Source organism: Notothenia coriiceps, unplaced genomic scaffold, assembly GCF_000735185.1.
Source record: "Notothenia coriiceps isolate Sejong01 unplaced genomic scaffold, NC01 NC01_scaffold00020735, whole genome shotgun sequence".
In the NCBI taxonomy this organism is placed as follows: Eukaryota; Metazoa; Chordata; class Actinopteri; order Perciformes; family Nototheniidae; genus Notothenia; species Notothenia coriiceps.
Window position 1 is genome coordinate 41,451 of NW_011353436.1, and position 5,917 is coordinate 47,367.

General features: G+C 41.2%; 1 protein-coding gene and 1 long non-coding RNA gene across 2 annotated transcripts in view; both read left to right on the forward strand.

Moving 5' to 3' along the window:
• LOC104952886 (protein FAM19A5-like) overlaps positions 1-5,917 on the forward strand; it is a 98,531-nt gene that overhangs the window by 5,513 nt on the left and 87,101 nt on the right. The gene's annotated exons all lie outside the window — the stretch shown is intronic.
• Positions 3,766-4,476, forward strand: LOC104952885 (uncharacterized). The gene is made up of 2 exons (XR_799148.1): positions 3,766-3,873; positions 4,230-4,476. It is a non-coding gene; the product is annotated as an uncharacterized lncRNA (long non-coding RNA).

The following is a 5,917-nucleotide window of genomic DNA, read 5'->3' on the forward strand; positions in this document are numbered from 1 at the left end:
TCAAGTCCATCAAAAAATTTCACACACCGAAAGTAGGGGCACAAAATTAAACACACTTGGAAACCAGTGTTGACAATTATCAACTTTATCACTATGGTGACTTGTAACACCCCTTTAAAAACATCATTTCACAGAATGGGATTTGCCATAAATGCTAGTTCGTCAGACAACTCACGTGTTTCTTAATATGTTTTTATAGGCAGCATATAGTTTGGTTTGCGTCTAGGCTCGGGCCCTCATCACTCCCAGATTTACAAAGAACATTGAGTGATGATTAGATAACCATCCCCAGAGCCCACAGGGGAGCTGGGGTGGGTGGTGGGGGCAGGCGAGCAAGCAGCAAACATGAAACACAGCAGCAGGAACTGAACAGAGCAGCTTGGCAGCAGCAGCATAGCCGAGGCAGAGGCAGGAAGACCTGGGCCAGTTTGGATAATAGAGCGGCATGTTTAGGAGAATGTGTTTGGTTGGTTGTAAGAGGGACGAGGTGCGTCACGTGTTAATGTATCATTGGTGCTCGAGTTGACTGCCTGAACTAGCTCGCAGGCTTCGCCCCCTTTCTTGTGCATAAAATATTTTTTCCAATAAAGTCATAGCACAGCATGTGTGAGTCTGCAGTATTTCTGTGAGTCTCTGGGTTGACACCTACATTCAGTGAGCTAGAAAAAGCAGCTAATTAAGTACTGCACAGCAGCCAGATAGAAACAGGTAACGGATTGCACAGCTTGTGTGAAAATTAAAAGGTTTAGTTGTTCCTGTCACTCAGTAAGTCATCTTAATGGGTTGCACTCACAGGCAGGCAAACTATATTTATTTAGATTGTATTTGTATAATACCATAATGTAAGACATTGGCTTCAAATGCACAATAACCTATCAAAGAAGATGAAAATCGACTGAATAAAGGCAAACACTGAGAAAAAGACGAAGACAGAAAAGGCGAAGAAAAACAAGAACGAATCAAGATTAAGGGAATAATTAGAACTAATAAGATAATCCGGAAAATCAGAGGACCATAAAAAGTCATTATCTTCTGGATGAAATCAGATCTATATACTGTAGGTCTGACTACTAGTAAAATGTAAACCATATTGTTTTTAGAATGTATTTTTTAGGAAAAAGGGACTGAATGATTTGAATGATTAATGAATAGTAAAATAAGGGTCTTGATTTTACAATGGTAAAATATGGCTGAAAAGCCAAACATAGTAATTACCTTGAGACCTTTGGATTTAGTTTGAAAATACATTTAACACAAATCTTATTTAAATAGTTTTAGGGGAATTGTTCAAGAAATGGCAATACATTTAGACCAACAGCAGGAAGGCCAGGTTGGCGTTTGTCTATTAGCCTTTTATTTATTTTTGAGAAGCTCTTGCCAATGACTTAATGCCAGTCCGATGTTGAATCTATGAAGGTAGATATGGTGCAAAATGCGAGAGCGTGTAAAATGTGAGCACTTGCAGAAAAAAAATCTGAGCTTGTGTGCATACATTTACATTTGTATAAAATATCCACGCAACTGTTAAATCAAATTTGAAGTCACAGAAGAGAAAAAAAAGTTTTGTAGCTTGTAGAAAAAAAATGAACTTAGTTATGAAATGTTCACTTGCAGAAAAATACATATTTTTAACATATATTTTCAATTACAACTGCAACTTGGTTATTACAACCTCTCAAATCAGTCATTACAACTTGACGAATCTGCTCTGTGGCAGTATAAATCGACGAATCTGCGGTCTTGTCTTTTGCTACACTTCTTGCGATAAATGTGTCGCAAAAGTAATTTTCACCTGGGGGGAGGGAGGGGGGTTGGAGTGGAGGGGCGGAGCAATCAGAATGACGAAGCTTGGGTCAGTCACACAGTCACAGCCATAGTCAGCCAGGTCGTACCGGATGACTGCGGCAACGGTTCGTGTCGCTACCAGTCCGCTGACATGGCGCGTCAATCAACGGTAAGTTTTGCCCATTACTTGCCCAGTATAGTAATACTGGGCAAGTAATGGGCAAAACTTACCGTTGATTGACGCGCCATGTCAGCGGACTGGTAGCGACACGAACCGTTGCCGCAGTCATCCGGTACGACCTNCCCCCCAACGAACACCTCCAACGCCCCCCTTTCAAAAATATTGCTTCCAGCGCCCCCCGATGTTCTCTGAACGCCCCCTGGGGGGCGGTACCGCCCCCGTTGAGAACCAGTGGTCTAAAGTCAAGGATCTAGAACTGGTAGGCTACTTAGTTTTAATGATACAGTCTGGTTATAATGCTGTTTGGAGGAGACATCACAGGTAAGAGCACTAACTAGCTACCATCACATGTACCTTAGCTTGACTTAAATGTATTAAACGTATAATTAAATGATGGCAAAATATAAATAACTAATGTCATGCAAACATATTAATATTTGCTTGATTCCAGAGTTGAATTTAGCACAATTGCATACAAACGTCAAGGGATTTTAAGATTCTGAAGTCTTCGTTCAAAATAGACAATAACATGGATCATTTACAAAGGCTTTACAAACACAGCAGGAGCCCAAGACAATTATAAAGCTTGTCATTATTTCAGTACAGTTCAATTGGTTTTATTTTCATAAACGGTTATCAACCGTTAGTGCCAAAGCAGTAGGCTATAATATATTAATTACTGCTGTAGACTACAACAACTACTTGTTTAGCTAGCATAAACTCAACAAAGCTAGCGTTAGCTGGCTAACCGACGTTATTTTGCCCCTAAACTGCACGATATAAAACGGTGGTCTTCAAAGCGGATTTAATACTCAATCACAATAATATTCAAAGTAATACTGGGCAAGTAATGGGCAAAACTTACCGTTGATTGACGCGCCATGTCAGCGGACTGGTAGCAAAACGAACCGTTCGCCCCGCAGTCTCCAGTCACCCGAGCCTCGTCGTTCTGATAGCTCCGCCCCTTCGCTCCAACCCCCCTCCCTCCCCCCACATCTACAGGTGAAAATTATTTTTGCGACACATTTATCGCAACGGAAGTGGCTGTTGTTTTCAAGCAGTTTCTGAATGACAAGACGAGGGTAGCAACTGGTTAGCAAGCATTTTACAAACTGTACCCAGCATCAACATGGTCTGGTTGTTGCGTATACGGTTGTTACGAATGCGTATTCCACCGGCGGGACTAAAGTTTTTATAGGATTCCGAGGAGGACCACGGCACATTTCAGAGGCAACCGGCGGGCGGTCTGTTGGGGCCTTGCAGGCCGGATTAAACGTGTGGGACTGGGAATGAAGCGACATAATCAAAAGAATGCTCGCGTCTGCAGCGCCCACTTTATATCAGGTAATGAGGTTATCTAGCGCCTACTCTTTGATTTTACGGTGAGGAGCCTTGCTTTTACATTTAGGGATTTGTCTGTATGATGTAGAATAAATAATCAAATGCAGGCTAAAGTTTGATAAGCTGGCGTTAGATTTGCCTAGTAGCTTGCCTAGGGCTAAACAAAGCGTGTTTGTGTTTTATTTTTTGCAGTGCTGAGGCCATCATTGGACTTCTAGTAGTTCCTGATTTGTGCCATCTGTGCTTCATGGTACACAAAACAAAGTCAGCAACCCAAATTCAAAGATGGACAGGGTAAGATTAGAGGTTGACCATTCCTCTCAGTCAGTTTTTGTTTTTGTTTTGTTGTACCTCTCTTGCATAAGCTTTTGGTGCCTACAGCTGCCTGTTTTGAGCATAATGGATTGTCTAACTATGAAATTCTGGCTGCTGTTACTGTAGGTACCATAGGAAAAGGGAGCGAGGAGCTGACACTTGCAGCAAATCAACGTGTTACTTTTCTGAAATTCCAGAACAAGAATGCAGCATGGATCAAGAACAGGAATGCAGCATGAATCATTGTCCTGGTATGAATAATATTTATGAATATATGAATATTCATCTTACAATTAACTTGATTGATTCGCTCAGGGTTTCCACCCTTCACTGAAAGAGGTCAGTGTGCTCCTAGTCGCTGTGTGTGCTCCTGGCCAGGGCCCCACTGCTCCAATTGCTATGTATGTCTGTGCTGTGACGTGTACACTGGCCCCTGGTTGGGTCAAAATGCAGAGGAAAATCTGTCCCCCTGGATCGATAATGCTATATTCTCTTCTGTCATGTAAAAGTTTTTGAAATTCATTGGTAAAAATGTGTGAGAACCCCGGAATTGTGAACTGTTTCATTGTTTGCAGCACATGCTAATTTTTCACTTTTCTATTTAAAGCTGAAGAGGATAGTCCCAGTTCCAAAGAGGAGGTACGATGATCTGAACCTGAGATACAGTCAACTTCAGTAGGAGATATTGTCAACCTGCCGACAGGAGTTTGACACACTCCGAGCAGAAAAATGTAAAACTGGAAAGAGGAGCTGCAAAAATCTAGATTCTCCTAGCACCCACTGTTAAGTGCAACATTGGAACAATTGATTTATCTCACAGGGACTGACTTCTGGTGGTCTTTGAGTGGCTGATTACAAAAATTGATGGGCAGCGTAGAAAAGAATTCACAACAACTTACAGTTAGAGGGACCACCTTGCTTATATTGGATGAAATTAAAGGTTGAAGGCCTATGTAATAGCTGACTTGGCTTATAGATTTCAGTTATCAAAAACCCCTTATCAAATATTTTGGGGAGCTGGTCCCGCATGCCTGGTCTCAAGCCACTTCATAAATGAGCCAAGTAAGGTGCATACTTAAAATATGCCAAAAACTTTCAAGCGCCAACTTTAGAAGATGCCGGGGCATAAATGATGCACAGAAACTGTTCATTATGCTAGACCCAGTCATCTGACTCAGGCCCGACATGGTTCATAATATAAAAAACAACACAATTAATATCTTGATCGGTCATTCACTCCAGCTGGGCTGCAACTTTCTTTCTGTCTCCTGGGTGGCGGTGCGATGGTTTCAGACAAGCAGATCATAAGGAGTCAGGTTTCTCAAACTTTTGTGGAGCCTAGGGATGAGTTTTTAGCAGACACGAGGATTTCTCATCAGAGATGAGCTTGCGCCACAGCCCTATGGTGCAATCCCTTCGTTATCCCTCATTTCACAAAAGGAAAGATGCAGCTTTTCTGCACAGGAAGTGGACACATCTAGACAACTTTCTCGTGTGAGGATCATGTTAGAGCGATTTATTGGTTCGGTGGAAAAAACTTTAAAGATTTTACAAACAGTTATTTCCTTTGCGCAGGCTTGCACCATACTTAGATGATGTTGTTCATTGTATGTGGCTGCCCTCACAAACCTTCTGTAAGCAGGTTGTTCCCAAATGAGTTACACATTAACCCATGTATGACTTATAAAGCGATTTTACATTTGTAAAAACATTATATAGGCCTACTGTACTTAAAACTGAAATGCATTTTAATAAACCTCCCCACTTGGCTGCGTACTGTGTGCTAATGGCTCCTTTTCCCCCCAGATTATCTTCAACAATTCAGAGTGCAATATCACCACTTTATTTGTAATGTTGTTACTAACAGAGTTTCATTCTCAGGTGCCATTAAAGTGCCACTAAACATTAACAACATAAAAGGTAGGGCAGTAATGTACAATATATTAGAATCAAGCTGGTATCTGTATGTTGTAACAGGTAAATAATAAATTTTAGGTCGCAAATTATCTCTATGGTAATTATATAGCATTCAGATAAATACTAAAATATCTTGTTGCACTGAAGTGCATTAATCACTGGTCGCATACAATAAATGTAAGAAAATGGATGATGAATTATTGTTTAACTGTAATGCATCTTTAACAACCCAAGGGAAAGACAATCCATAACCGACATCTAACCCATATCTGGCCTTATCCGTGCTCTGTTCAGCTCGTCAGCACCCCCGCCGTCCCGGATGTCCTCACTGTCAACAGCTATAATAGCCAACAAAAAAGAACACAATTAGTGTGCTGC